This window comes from Prionailurus viverrinus, chromosome X (genome assembly GCF_022837055.1).
Source record: "Prionailurus viverrinus isolate Anna chromosome X, UM_Priviv_1.0, whole genome shotgun sequence".
In the NCBI taxonomy this organism is placed as follows: domain Eukaryota; kingdom Metazoa; phylum Chordata; class Mammalia; order Carnivora; family Felidae; genus Prionailurus; species Prionailurus viverrinus.
This window is the reverse complement of record NC_062579.1, coordinates 30640239-30656311: the sequence shown is the minus strand read 5'-3', so window position 1 is coordinate 30656311 and position 16073 is coordinate 30640239.

The following is a 16073-nucleotide window of genomic DNA, read 5'->3' as shown; positions in this document are numbered from 1 at the left end:
CCCTTTCAGTTACACACATTTTATTGATTGTCCTTCCTTCCTTCACCCTGCTTCTGGAGATCACACCTCTTCTCTCAATAAACTGCTTGTACCCAAACCTTTGCTCAAGGTCTACTTCTTCACAACTACAAACTGAGACAAAAGTAAAGGAATAACTCATGTGTTACAGTCTCTATTGGCTCTAGGAACTTCTGGACAATTGCATTATTTTCTACTTTTATCCTCCAACCAGCATGCCTCACTCTTCTTCCCCGACTCCCTTGCTCTCTCTATTGCTCATTACTTTGCCCCTAGGTAACAGTCTATCCTTGCAGTGTGACGGCTCCAGGAAACACTCAGCCTGGAAAGCCCTGACTGCCGTGCAGAAATGCTGCTCTTCTGGTCTCAGCTTGGCAAGCGAGTTGGCTGCCTTTCAGCTTTCAGATAAATTGTCACATGTGGGAGGGGGCACTGAGACCATTACCAGTCACTGTCACTTCCTAAATATTCATAAATACAACAGCTGGGGCTGGGTAAACACATTTTTCCAGACAGCGGTCACTTGGAATTCTCTGACTAATGACAACATTAGTACTGGAATCAAGTATAAATTTATTCCTCTAAACATCCAGGTCATGGACACACTGAGACTTGAGAAGAACATTTGAGCCTATTTCTCTGAAGCAAATATTAACGAGCCGGATTTCTATTCTTGAGTCAGCTCACATTCCAATTATTATTAGCTGGTTACATCAGTAAACTTGTATTTAGCATGACACCTGTTGCAAAGAGGATCATGTTTCTTTAGGCCTGTAAAAACATTTTAAATCTCTAGGAGCAGTCAAAATTTGCCGTTAAATCTGCTCCTGTAACAGCATTGACTGGAACATCTTTGTGGCATGATGCAATAGAATGAGAAGTAAAACAAAAATAAGAAATTGGAATATGAAGCCTTTTAAAATGACTGGCCAAACGTTAGTAAGAGCTTTAAAAATATATGTTAAAAATCAAATTTAGTAAATTACCAGGTTATAAAATCACCATATAAAAATCAATGGGAATGGTAAATGGGCATAAACTTTTGTTAAAACTCATTGAACTATACACTTAAAATATGTGCATGTTGTTGCCTGTAAATTATACCTTAATAAAGTTGATGAAAATTAATAAACTTGAAATATACCAATGGTAACGAGTGAGAAAATATAACGGAAGGGAAGACCCCATTTAAAACAGCAAATAATAACTGGAAGCCTATATCACCTGAAACTAATGTAATGTGTGTCAACTACTCAAATAAGAAAATAAAAACAGAGAATAAGCCAAAATAAATAAGCTAGAATACCTAGGCAAAACTTTATTTTTAAAAAGTCCGTGAGTTCGAGCCCCGCGTCAGGCTCTGGGCTGATGGCTCAGAGCCTGGAGCCTGTTTCCGATTCTGTGTCTCCCTCTCTCTCTGCCCCTCCCCCGTTCATGCTCTGTCTCTCTCTGTCCAAAAATAAATAAACGTTGGAAAAAAAAATTAAAAATAAAATAAAATAAAATAAAAAGTCCAAAGCCTAAACAACAGATGTTGGCAAGGTTGCGGGGAAAGAGGATCTCTTTTGCGTTGTTGGTGGCAGTGCAAGCTGGTGCAGCCACTCTGGAAAACAGTATGGAGGTTCCTCAAAAAACTAAAAATAGAACTACCCTAGACCCAGCAATGGCACTACTAGGCATTTATCCACGGGATACAGGTGTGCTGTTTCGAAGGGACACATGCACCCCCATGTTTATAGCAGCACTATCCACAGTAGCCAAAGTATGGAAAGAGCCCAAATGTCCACTGATGGATGAATGGATAAAGAAGATGTGGTATATATATACAATGGAGTATTACTCGATAATCAAAAAGAATGAAATCTTGCCATTTGCATCTACATGGATGGAACTGGAGGGTATTATGCTAAGTGAAATTAGAGAAAGACAAAAATCATATGACTTCACTCATATGAAGACTTTAAGAGACAAAACAGATGAACATAAGGGAAGGGAAACAAAAACAATACAAAGAACAGGGAGGGGGACAAAACATGAGACTCTTAAATATGGAAAACAAACAGAGGGTTCCTGGAGGGGTTGTGGGAGGGGGGGACGGGCTAAATGGGTAAGGGGCATTAAGGAATCTACTCCTGAAATCATTGTTTCACTATATGCTAACTAATTTGGATGTAAATTTTAAAAAATAAAATAAAAAAAAAAGTCCAAAGCCTATATGAAAAAAATTATAACACACTTCTGAAAAACACAAAAATACACATGAACAAATAAAAAGACATACTGTGTTCTGGGTTAGAAAAATTTATTGTCACTAACGTGTCAATTCATCTTAAGTTAACTTATAAGTTTGCATACTGACTATTCAATAGTGTTACAGAATTGTTCATTTTTTATATGAGAGTGATATTGCAATTAAAAGAATTCTGGGGCGCCTGGGTGGCTCAGTCAGTTAACGGTCCGACTCTTGATTTCAGTCCAGGTCATGATTTCAGGGTTGTGGGATTGAGCGCTATGTCGGGCTCCACGCTGAGCATGGATTCTCTCTCCCTCTCCTTTTGCCCCTCTCCCCGACTCAAGCTCTCTTTCTCAAAGTAAAAATAAAATAAAATAAAATAAAATAAAATAAAATAAAATAATTCTTCTCTCTTAGAGATACTTTTTGAAATACTTATGAATAAAATAATATGATTATCTGGGATTTGCTTCAAAAAAATCTAGTGGTGGGGAGAGGGGAGAAGTGGTTTAGGGCATATATGAATCAAGATGGCCATGTGTTGATAACTGTTGAAACTTTGTGACGGTATAAGGGGAGTTCATTATACTACTCTTCTTAAGAACTTTCCTATATGTTTTTAAAATTTCACATTAAAGAGTTAAATAAAGTATAAGATAGTCTGCTTTTAAATAAGTAATAATTCTCTTTACAGATATCATTATAATTTTCTGTTTTCTTCTTTTAGAATAATTGATCAAACAAAACCTCAGAATGTAAATCAGTGCTTCCCAAGACCAAAATGAAAAGAGAGGAAGAAAAGAGGAAGGGAGGGACAGAAGGAGGGAGAGAGGGAGGAAAATATATAAGTATATATATAATTCAAATCAGAATATATTACAGATATTTTTCCTGTTTTTATTTTTTGTTATTCTTATTTATTTTATTGAAGTATGATTGACACACAACTATACTGTTTCAGCTATACAACATGGTTCAACAATTCCGTGTTATGGTATACTCGCCATAAGTGTGGCTACCTTCTGTCACCATACAACACAATTATAATATCTTTGACTGTGTTCCTTATGCTGTACCCTTTATCCCTGTGACTTTCTCATTCCATAACTAGAGGCCTATTCCTCCCACTTGCCTTTACCTATTTTGTCCATTCCCCCACCCCTCCACCCCTCTGGCAACCACCAGTTCTCCATATCTAAGATTTAAGAGTCTGTTCCTTTTTGTTTGTTCATTTGCTTTTTAGGTTCCGTATATACGTGAAATGGTATTTTTCTTTGTCTGACTTATTTCACTTAGCGTAAAACTCTCTAGTTTCATATGTGTTGTTGCAAATGGCAAGATCCCATCCTTTTTTCTGGCCGAGTAATATTTAATTTTACACACACACACACACACACACACACACACACACCACATTTTCTTTATTCATTCATCTATAAATGGACAACTGGATTACTTCCATATCTTGTTTATTGTAAATAATGCGATAAATAGGATTTCATATATCTTTTCAAATTAGTGTTTTTTTTTCCTTTGTGTAAATACTCAGTAGTGGAATTACTGGATCACATGGTATTTCTATTTTTAATTTTTAGAAAACCCTTCAAATGATTTTCCACAGTGGCTGCACCAATTTACATTCCTACCAATAGGGCACAAGTGTTTGCTTTCCTCCGCATCCTCGCCAACACTTGGTATTTCTTATGTTTTTGGTACTAGCCATTCTGACAGGTGTAAGGTGATATCTTATTGCAGTTTTGATTTGCATTTCCCTGATGATCACTGATTTTGAACATCTTTTCATGTGTCTGTTGGCCACCTGTATGTCTTCTTTGGAAAAATATCTGTTCAGGTCCTCTGCCCATTTTCAATCAGATTATTTGCTTTTTTGGTGTTGAGCTGTATAAATTCCTCATATATTTTTTGATATTAACCTCTTATTGTGTATATAATTTGTGAGAATCTTCTCCAATTCAGTAGGTTGCCTTTTCATTTTGTTGATGGTTTCCTCTGCTGTGCAAAAGCTTTTTATTTTGGTGGAGTGCCAGTAGTTTATTTTTGCTTTTGTTTCCCTTGCCTGAGGAGACACAGCTAGGAAAATATTGTGACGGCCAATATTGCAGATATTTTGTTACTCTTGTAAATTGACAGTATGCATTAGCCAGTGATTCTTAACTAGGTGAACATCAGAACTATCCAGAGAGAGATGTTTTTTCCTTCTTATTCCCTAGATCTGGGTGGGGCCCGAGCATCTGTAGCTTTTAAAAGTTCCCCAGGTGATTCTAATGTATATTTTTTAATGAGAGTCACTGTGAGCATATAAAATGCCTAGAAAACTTCTGCAATCAAGGAACTTATTTGATACTGCTTACCTTGATAGTTCCCAAACTTTTGTGACCAAGGAACCCTTTTATCATATAACACCTGTTAGGATCTACCCAAACCAGTGTCAGTAACAGGCAGCAAAATACAAGTTTAGGCTTCCTTGAAGGCTATCTCAGCAGTAGAAGTTTGAATTGGATTACCTCTGAGATAGCTTCTGGCTATACAATTTACATCGTAAGGCCCAGATCTCTAGGGATGAAGAGTGACTACCAACATAATTAACTTTGTATTCAGCCACGTGATTCCATCAATAATATACTGATAATTTAAATGTATTCTTAATCCATTATTTCTGTTTCTGTCTTCCAAATCCATCCCCTTATAACACCCCCCTACACACACACACACACACAATTCAGTTCAAGTACTTCACCTGGGTGAGATTGGTAAAAATATCTTTCCAATGTTGTTATCACTCTTTAGTGTAAGAAATAGAATTTGTGGCACTGCCTTAAAAAATAAGCCCTGCGAGTAGAATACTTACAGCTTTCAAAGAGGAAGTTGAAGAAAATTGCTTTATATTGACCTCCCTTCCCAATTAAAAAGCAAATGTCAATGGGAGCAGAGCCCTTTGGGAATTAATGGTTGTTGCTAGGGTGACCAACCAGTCTGGTTTGCCAGTAACTGAGCTGTTTCCTGGGACACAGGACATTCAGTGCTAAACGAGAACAAGGCAAATCAGGCAAATCTCAGGCAAATCAGGACAGTTGTTGTCGAACCACTTAGAAAGATGAAGAGAATTGTGGACAAGGTGTGTATTTTTCCCTGCGGGCTATTATGCAATTGCCTTTATCTTCCGGACTTTTTCTATTCCCGCCATCGTGTAGTGGCTGGCTGTGCCTCAGTGTCATCCATTATGTTTTATTACCTCTCCTTGCTGTGAAAGTTGGAGGGCTGCGTATTTTTCAATTTTACTTCTGTCTTTTCTGAGTTTTAGTCTTTCATCCCCTGGCAACACGGGGAATAAAGAGTAGGAGAAAGCATCCTTGGCTGCTATCCATTTACATGACAACTGTGCTATAGGTGGGTGGAGAGGCAGGGGCAGAGAGAGGCACATGTTAGAAAACATGATGATGACTGGGAGATGCTGAACATAACTTATTATGCAATGAGCCAGCTCGTGCCTGATTTGCATTGTCCCTTATTGATTGATTAATTGATTGCAATAAGCCCAAAACCAAACTCTTACTTTGGATGCACTAAAAAAATGCTTTACCACATCCTCAGTCATAATTTATTCGTTGTTTACTGGTTCTGAGGATGCCAAGTACCAGTCACACTGGAAAGCTAATGCCTTTCAAGCACTTTATTGCCACCACCGTAAGCTTTGCCACCTAGCTAAGTTTTTTGGACTGTAAAGTCACCCCAGTTGATAGATTATCTGTTAGCATTTCTTTTGGTTGCTGAGACAGAAGTTGCAAGTGTTACACAAAATAACAAGACTGACTCCTTCTCTGCTTTCCAGGCAGCAGGTCTTTTTAAACTTTTTAAAATACCACACATGTATTGTCTCCCAGTTTCTGGGAGCCAGGAATCCAGGCCCAGCTTAGCTAAGCCCTCTGGCTTAGGATCTCTCATGAATTGCAGTCAAGATGTGGACTGTCGCTGTAGTGTCACTGGGGAAGAATTCACTCCTGAGCTCACTCCTGTGGCTGTCAGCAAGATTCAGTTTCTTGCAGGTGTTTGGACTGAGGGCTTCAGTTCCTTGCTGGTTCTTGATGGAGGGCACATTGAATTCCCTGCCACATGGGCCTCCCCAGTGTGAGAGCTTGCCTCATTCAAGCCAGCGAGAGCGTCTGTTAGCAAAAGGGAAGTCACAGACTTACATAACTAATCATGAAAGTGTCATCTATCACTTTTGCCATATCATATTTCTTAGAGGCAAATCACTAGGTCCAGTTCACATTGAGGGGGAGGGGATTGATATGGGTGTGAATACCAGGAAGGAGGAATCATGGGGAGCCATCTTAGCTCTCTTCCATTTGACAGTTTTGGAAGGAGCAAAGCAAAGTGACTGAGCTGCCTCTGATTCCTTGTTTGTATTTCTGATATTGCCGCTCACTGGCTCTATAGCCTTGGAAAAGTAACTTCTTGAACTTTAGTTTCCTCCTCTGTGAATTCAGAAGAATAATAGTACTTAGCTTTCAGAGGGATTGTGAGGGTTAAATTTAAATGAAATTATTTACATGCACATTTAGTATGGTTCCTGGCATGTGGTAGGTACTCGAAAATGTTACTTGTCTTAGCCAGGGTTGCCTAGCAGCATCCTAAGAGGCAAGCAGATGGGTCAGGGAGCAGAGAAGGAGAAGAAGGCAAGCAAAGGTGGAATCTTAGCAAAGATCCTACAAGGGGGAACTTCAGCCTGATCCTGCAGGGAACCCTTAGTGTGAGTTGGCCTTCCTGGTTATATCATCTTGAGGTCAGGCAGCTGTGCTTTCATACTGCTATGATCTATATCCACTGGGTAACAACCACCCACCTCAGGGTACAGTGGGAGGATGGGAACTCCCAGCACTAGCTCTCTGACCTTGTGGGTAAAGTAGCTCCAGTAGCCTGAGGACAACTCTCTAAAGAAGAGCCACCACAGGTGCTGGCCTGGCCATTTAAAGAACACTGATGTTGGTGGAGAGAGGGCACATAATAGTAAAATGGCAAAAAGTGATCACTGATATTGTCCAATATATTACCCAATTAAAAAATGAAGGTTCTAGTCTGAGTAGAGAGATAAAACAAGTTCACAGAAATCTATAATCAGTTGCAAGATGTAATAATTGGTGTAATTGAAGTTTCAGATTGGGTCTTGGAAGAATTTTCAACCAAGTCTTTACAAGAGAAGATAGACAAGAAAGCATCCCAAATGATATTGAGTATTGGTCAGGATTTTATAAGCAGAGATGAGGGAAGTGGTATGAACCAAGGCATGGAGAACCTAGGGAGAGGTATAGGGAACAGCAAGTAATTCAGTTTTCTGGAATGTATAATAGGAGTAGAGGAGGGAAAGCCAAGCATAGATGACGCATGAATGTAAGGATGATAAATTTGCACGTAATTGAGAAGGAACTAGGGAGCTATTGAAGGTTTTTAAGCAAGTAAATGACCATTGCTCTAGTTTTGGAAATTAATTTGACCTTGCTGACTATGATGGATTGGAATGAGAAAGGAAGGGTAGGGGAAGGAAATTAGAAGATTATTACAAAAGACAATATGAGTGATTGTGAGGGTTAGGAGCAGGGCAGTGGTGTTAAGAATGGAGTATAGAGTGTTAGAAAGTAGTCCAGTGTCATCCTTTTGGATTTAGCTATCCAGTTTTCCCAGCACCATTTATTGAAGACTGTCTTTTCCCCATTGTATATTCTTGCCTCCTTTGTCATAGATTAATTGACCATATAAGTGTAGGTTTATTTCTAGTTTCTCTATTCTGTTCTATTGATCTGTGTGTCTATTTTTGTGCCAGGACTATACTATTTTGAATACTTCAGATTTGGAATATAAAAAAATGAGTAAACAAAGAAAAAGCAGAATCAGACCTATAAATACAGAGAACACACTGATGGTTGCCAAAAGGGAGAGGGGTGGGGGGGGCTGGGTGAAAGGGAGGGGGAGATACAGGCCTTTCATTATGGAATGAATAAGTCATAGGAATAGAAAGCAGAGTATAAGGAATACAGTCAATAATATTGTAACAATGGCATAATGGGACAGATGGTCACTTGTGGTGACCATAGCATAATGTATAAACTTGTCAAATCGCTAAGTTGCACACTTGGAGTTAATGTAACATTATGTGTCCACTATACTCAAATTAAAAAGGTAAATTGAGAAGAAGAAGATTAAAAAAAAAGATGGAGTGTAAGGGGCGCATGCAAATGTTGCAGAGAGCTTACAGATTTCTTACTCGATTAGATGTAGTGAGGAACAAAGAACAGGCTTCCAGCCTTTGGGAAAGGAGATAATTTGTGGGAGAACGTAACAAATTTACCTTTGGATCTGCTGAGCTTGAGATGTTGTTGAATTATCCAGGGAGTGACGTCCATGACGAAGTTCTGAACATAGGAATAGAGCTTAAGGAAATAACTGAATTGAGCTGTAGGTTTCGTAAGGTGAGACCACAGACATTGATGAGCTCATCAAGGCTCAAGAGAAAAATGACAAGTCCTGGAAAGCCTTTAAGAGCAAGAGGAGGAAGAAAGTGCAGAAGACAGCATCCAGAAGTAGAACCAAAATGCTTCTGTCATAAAAGTTAGGAGAAGAGGAAGACTACAGGAGAGCAACATGACAAGATGGAGAGAGATGGAGAGGAACAGGGAAAAGGATACAGCAATGAGATTGACAGCTAGCAAGCCATCTGTGACACTGGTGAGTGGTTTTCGTGGGGTGGCAAAACTGGAGTCCACACTTCAAGGAGATAAGCAATAAGCAGGTTATGAGAAATTTTTTTCAAGAAGTTTGATTGCAGCAAGTTTGGCAGCTTGTGGGAGGTAGGATATAATTATTTTTAATACTGGGTAGACATAAAAATGTAAGCAAATGGAAGGAACAGTAAAATGGAGTAATTAAAAGTATAAATTGATGGAGCTAGATCTAAAGTGTCACCAGAAGAGATTGAGGTCAAGAGAAAAGGAGTATTCTTCCTGTCCCTTGCAGGCACAGGTCAGGTTTAAAGCCGTTCATTTCAGCTTCCTATGGTTGGTGTAGTTATTTCCCCCCCACCCCTCCACCATTCCCTTTAAGCTTATAATCTTTCAAATCGTTATTCAAATGTCTCTAGTAAAGTGTCTAATTTCAGATGAAGCTTGCCATTTGGGAGAGTAATTTGCAAAAGATGACTGTATCGGGGTGAGGAATAGCGGATGCCTGACTAGCAGTGAAAGCTCACAAACCCACCCACCACACGCATCATTATGGAGGAGAGCAATCACCCTAAAACAAAATGCATTTTCCACATCTAATCTTTGGTTTCTGTGTTAACTAAAGGTTACATTAGCACACAGGTAAAATATCTTTCAATTGAATTTTATGTGCCAGTCACTCTTGATACCTCTAAAGGTAAGGATTTGAGGAGGAATCTGTTGGTCAAAAGCTGTATATAGAATAAGAAATGAAAGAATCTTAAAACTAGTGCCCAAATTTTTTTTATCTTCCATATATTTTTGTTTCTATTGTTTGGATTTCTTTTCTCAGACCCCAGGAGAAGGGCTTTGTGGTTCTAAAATGGGTCTGGGAAAGAAGGAAGTGAAACTATCTCTGTGAAATTATGAGTATTTTTTTAGAGTTTCGTCCTGGATGACAAACATGGAATTAAGCTTCTTAGAGGCAGCAAGGCCCTACCCTGTGCAGACAGTGACAATGGCACCTATGTTTCCCTGTGTTTGGGCTTAGTGTTTGGGGTGGTGGCGGTGACCTCTGTAAGATGTGCAAAGCCACGCTGCCCTGTGTAGCCACTTTCCTCCTCCTAGATTTATATATGTTATGGTTAGCAAACTGGGAATTAACTTAACCATATGGTAATTGCATGAGGGGGTTTCTTTTCACCGATCGGTAGCCCACAAGAAGAAAACCTAAGGACCAAACAATGGAATAAAAAAATTCACAAATTGAAATTAAGAAAACATTGCTGAAATGAAGGAGTTTTGAATATATTGATGGGGATGGCATACTGTATCCCAGGAAAAGTTGACATTTAATGAGCATGCCAGTTATTAATCTCACAGCTCCAAATATACCCTTCTGTTTTCCACTTGGTGATGCTGTGGCCAGAGCTCTGCAAATTACATTTTGCATTTGCCAGCTTGTTCCTTGTTAGGCTCTGCCAAAAGGGGGCAGGAATAGGGGACATCTTTCCTCCTATTTGCATGATACTCTCCATTGCATAGACCCAGCAAAGGTACTTTATTGGTTCCTGTTTCCAGCTTCTTTTGGCATCCACATAACTGACTGGTCTTGTTCCTTTGAGATAACAGCAGCAGAGTGCACACTCTTCAGAGGTCTGAAGTTGAGCTATGCATGGTCTCTTCAAATTCCTGAAGTGACAGCACCAGCTAGGCAGCACCCTTTCCTTGGGGATTGGAGTCCCCTCCTCCAAGCTTCTAGATTCTGATCATGACTTCCCTTTGTTTTCTCAGTCTTAGAAGGGATAGCTGTTTCCTGCAGGTATTATCTCTGGGTTCCCCCAGCATTCTCCTTTTGTTCTGTCAGCTCTCTCACACCTGTGAAAATTTCCCTGTATTAAATCCCCTCTATTGAAGTACCTAATATGAGGTCTCTTTTAATGACTGGACCCTGACTGATAGAGTGGGCAAGAACAAAACGTATCCTAGCAAATTTTGTAGACCTCAGAAATGAAGAGGTGTCCTTCCTCTTAGCCTTAAAGCATAAAGATAAAGCCAGCTACAAGGGAAACAAATCAGGTTGACTTCTGACTTTTATTTATTTTTTTAAAAAAATTTTAATGTTTATTTATTTTTGATAGAGAGACAGAGTGCAAGCAGAGGAAAGGCAGAGAGAGGGGAAGACACAGAATCCAAAGTAGGCTCCAGGCCCTGAGCTGTCAGTACAGAGCCTGATGCAGGGCTCAAACTCACCAACCACGAGATCGTGACTGAGCCGAAGTCAGACGCTCAACTGACTGAGCGACCCACACGCCCAGCTTCTGACTTTTACACAGTAATATTCAATCCTAGAAAATAGTAAGTACAGTAATGTCTCTAAACTTGTAAAGGAAAAAGAATCCTGAGACGATTATAACCATCTAAAATTTTGTGCAGGTATAGAGCCAACAGATAAATATTTTCAGATATACAAGAATTCGGGAAATACAGTCCTTTGAAATCTTCTTGATGAAACTAAAATAAGAAATTTGCTCAAAAGATGAATGGGGATTTTATGGCAAGTGAACTGGCACTAGGCACTAACTTCAGACTAAAGTGAGATGGTAGACTGCAACTGTAAAATACGGAAACAAAGCAATAAAATTCCTAACAAGACTCAAGAAGTAGAGGAGATACATCTTCTAACAGATTGTTGATTGTTTGTAAAAATGCAATTGACTTTTATACTTTTTTTTAATTTAGGAAACCTGCTAAACTCTTCTTCACCCTAATAAGTTATAAATTATGTCAGCTTTTCTACACAGATAATCACATCATCTGCCATCAAGCCAGCTTTTTCTTCCTTTTCAATTCCTGTACATTAAAATATTTTTCTTGGTTTTATTGCACTGGCTATGATGTCCAGTAGAATGTTGACTAGAAGTGGTAATAAGAAGTCTCCCTTGTCTTTTTTTTCTCATATTAATGGTAATCCCTTCATTTTGCCACCATTAAGTGTAATAATTGCTATCAATATTCATAGCTGTCCTTTATCAGGTTAGAGAATGTCCCTTTTATCTTGAGTTTGCTGAGTGGTATGATCATGAGTATATATTGACTACGTCTGTAGTCATCAAACGAACTGAGGTGCATCTCCTCTTTCTCAGCTTCCCTATGTGCTTAAATGTTAGATATTACTATCTATATATATTCACTTGTCTTATTATTTTATATATTGAATTGGTTTTATTATTTTGTATATTCAATTTGGATCTTACTCATTATCTTTCCTTCTTTCATTTTAGATTTCACATCTGAGATTATTTTCTTTTGCTTGAATGACAGTCCTTTAGGATTTACTTTAATGAGGATCTGTTGATAAAAACCTTTTAATTTTTGCTTAGAAATATTTTTTTACTTTATCTGTATTCTTGAAATATAGTTTCTTTTTGTTAGTATAATTTATTGTCAAATTGGCTAACATACGGTGTGTAAAGTGTGCTCTTGTGACATATAGTTTCTGTGGGTACAAAATTCTAACTTGACAGTTATTGACCCTCAGAATATTAAAGATATTATTTTATTGCCTTCTGACTTCACTTGTGGCTATTGATCTAATAGCCATTCCTTTATAAGTGATTATTAGCCTTTTCTCTTTGCCTGATTTTGATATTTTCTCTGTTTTTGTTAATCCATAGTTTCATTAGAACATATGAAGGTGTGGATTTCCTTTTATTTGTCCTGTTGGGATTTATTAAGACTTAATAATGAGATTTAGTGTTTTTCAACAATTCTAGAAAATTCTCACCCATGATCTCTTTAGTTATTTTCCTCCTTGTCTTTTAATCTTTCCTTTATAGGTTTTATCTCCTGTCTCTGGGCTACATTCTAGATAGTTTCTTTAGCGGCCAAGCCTCTTTCCTTCCATGCTGTAGGACAAGAACTCCCAGTTTCATCTTCTTTCTGTCTGTGTGGAATCCATCTTTTATTCCTCTCTGGAAACATGAACTTAAATGGAGTTTGTTCCTGCTTGATAGACTCTATTGGTAGTCCCCTAACTTTCCATCTCCTCCCAATTCTCATTTCCCTCCTCTGATAGTACACAACAGTTCAACAAATCTTCTGGCTAAGGAGACATCCACTAAGAGAGTGCGATTCCAGTCTCCTTTTCTAGAAATCATCTATAACTTTATAAATAACTCTCTTGAAGCCCCCACCTTGGCTTTGAAAAAGGGAAGTATCCTGCCCTAACCCAGAGAAAGGGTGTATGGTAATGGTGAAGGGTCAAAACAGCTTATTTTTCATAGACTAAAGGCCCATGGGCTCTTCCCCGAGTTTTCCCTTTATATTGACTAGGAGAAGGATGGGGTAGGGTGGGTGATGACAGTGTCTGTTTTTACATCGCCACTTTATATTCTTTGCTTGGGTGTGGCTAGCCCCAACTCTAGATGGCTTGATGAACTTAGATTTAGGATACTAATTAGCCTTTTGTCATCAACCTTGGGCCTTAGCTGTAATGCCGGGGCAACAGAAAAATACAACTCAACATCTGGTTATACATCAAAGCATTATTTTTGAGAAAGGTTGATCAGGCATTCCTATCAGCTGTATTCCCAACTGTACTTCTTAATGTACTGTGCTAACTCAAATAACTAAATGCATATGTGTTTAGAAGAATCACAAAATATTTTTGAGATCTTAGTTTTGATACAGCAGTTTGTTTTTTAATTTCTAAAATTACATGTGCTCTGGAAAACAGCTTGTTAAACACTTTAGGATGTGTAAAATTTACACAACTCAATATACCCTAGCCACGTATTGGGCAGTCCTCAAAACAACAGCAAGTAAACAAAAACATCAACTTCTGGTTAGCTTTCCAAATTAGAGTGAGTACAAGCACAATCTATTGATTGTCTGGGATGAACACACACTGGCATCATCCATTAACAACTCTAATTAGGGGAGCCATCAATTAAAGTAAAGCAGGCCTTGGGCTGAAAATAAACATGACAGAAAACAGTCATGATCTGCTAATTATCTGATCACTAATGGACATTGGTGAGTTAAAGGACATTATGACTCATAAAAACAGTGAACTTTTAGGATAAAAGGAAATGTGCTTATTATAAAACAAGTTAAACAAGACAGAAAAGCACAAGGAAGAACATAAAAATGTCCTTCCACCTAGAGATAAGTGCTATTCATATTTTGGTAAACATCTTTATAGACATACGGGTAATGTTCTTTTAAAACAATCACATTTTGCCACTGCTTTGGCTATCTATGACGTACCTTACCATTTCAGATGCTTCTCAATATTCTCCATAATCTCTTCACATTATTTCATTTTATAGAAGATAAAGTATCAGCCAGTGTCCATTTGTAGAGACATGCCTGAGCGATGGTGCCTGAGAGGGCATCTTCAGAAAACTGGAATGTAAAAAAGTTATGGAGAATATCGAGAAGCATCCCCAAAATTCAAGAGTTGTCCACAGTTTTAGGAAAATTTTCCAACTTTGATAAGGAAGATTATATTTAAAGGCACGGTGTTAGCAAGTTCATTTTGCCCTGTTGATCCCATGCTGGTGTTAGATCAGTGGTAACTTCTTTTTGGTTTTGTCTGTGTGGATCTTCTTTCTAATTGTCTTAATGGTGTCGTCTTTAATTGCCTAAGCAGGACTGCCACCTAGCTTCAGTTGCTAGGCTTTCAGAATGTCAGAGGTTCCGTCAAATAATGAGTGGCCAACTTGAAGTTCCCTTCGAATGCTTTTATCACTTATTACTTCAGGAGCTTTATCTCAGGGGAAACGGCTCTTCATTTGGACTTTTACAATTCAAGCTTTTTTATGTTGTCACTGCAGGCATTGAAGATTTCGGAGGAAAAAGTAGAATGATTTATTCTTTTGTGAGCAGAGAATAACAAGAATGAACAGGACCTTTGGCCACCCAGAGGATGGAGCAAAGGAGAGTGAGCTATGGTCCTTGGTTAAGAGTGGTGGGCATGGGCATCCTTCTTCCCGAAGAAGATAATAAGTTTCAAACATCACTGAGATTCTCAGGTGCCTTGTAATAGAAATAATTGCTTGATATCTGTCAGAATCAGTGGTTCTCAACCCTGGTTGCACATTAAAATTATCCGGGAAGCATTGAGACAGTAATGGTGACTAGGCCCGCCTCCAGTGACACTGATTTAGTTTCCAAGATGTTTCTCCAGCATCAGTATTTTTAATAATTCCAGCAAACACACAGGGCTGCGAATTGATGGTGGAAATGAATAGGAGGGAGAGGAAGTCTCATTGTATCTGTAATTTAGATCATGCTTGATGTCAGTGTGAGCATCTTTTGGGGAAGGAGAAATAGAAAAAAAAAACGTAGGGAATGTCCCCACTTGCATCATTCGTGCTTAGCACTAGGTATTTCCTTATAGCTAGGGTAACCGTAGAATTTATCCACATCAGGACACTTGTGAGAGTGGAAGAAGGAGCTAATAACAGGTATGCCAGGACATTGCTTGTTAATTGTAACTGTCCAGGCAAATTGGAATCAGTTGTTACTCTGCTCTTGCTATGGCCTGCCTCTCCTCTTGGTCTCAGTAATGGCCCAAAGTTAAGCCATGCTGTTGTTGATGTTTTAATACTTGCCTGTTGGAAGACTTTTAAGTCACTTTTAAAAAAACATGCCTTTACATGTCAAATGATTTGGCAATCAGTTTTTGGAAAGCCATTTTTGAGGGTTTAAAAAATTCTGCTTTCCCAAGATTCTTCTTTCACTTCACTACCACTGCACTCTTGCAGGAGAGACAGGAAATGAAACCCACATACATTGCCTTTTGTGTGGGGGGTGGCGTGGGGGGAGGACTGTGGATACTCTTTAGAAGACTTCCAGGCAAAGTTTAATGAGAAAGACGTTAGAAACTACTTGTTCTAATTAAGTTTTTAGTTTGTGTGTGGATTTTGCATGCACATACTGCATTCATTTCTTATTAACAAAGATAATTAAATGTTAACTGGACTTAACACATTTGTGAATGCATACTCTTAATTGATTGCCTTTATTGATTAACGTTGTTCTTCTGTCCAAATGAAATGTCTGTGCAAGGTCTTTAAAGAAGTAGAAGTATCACATAAGTG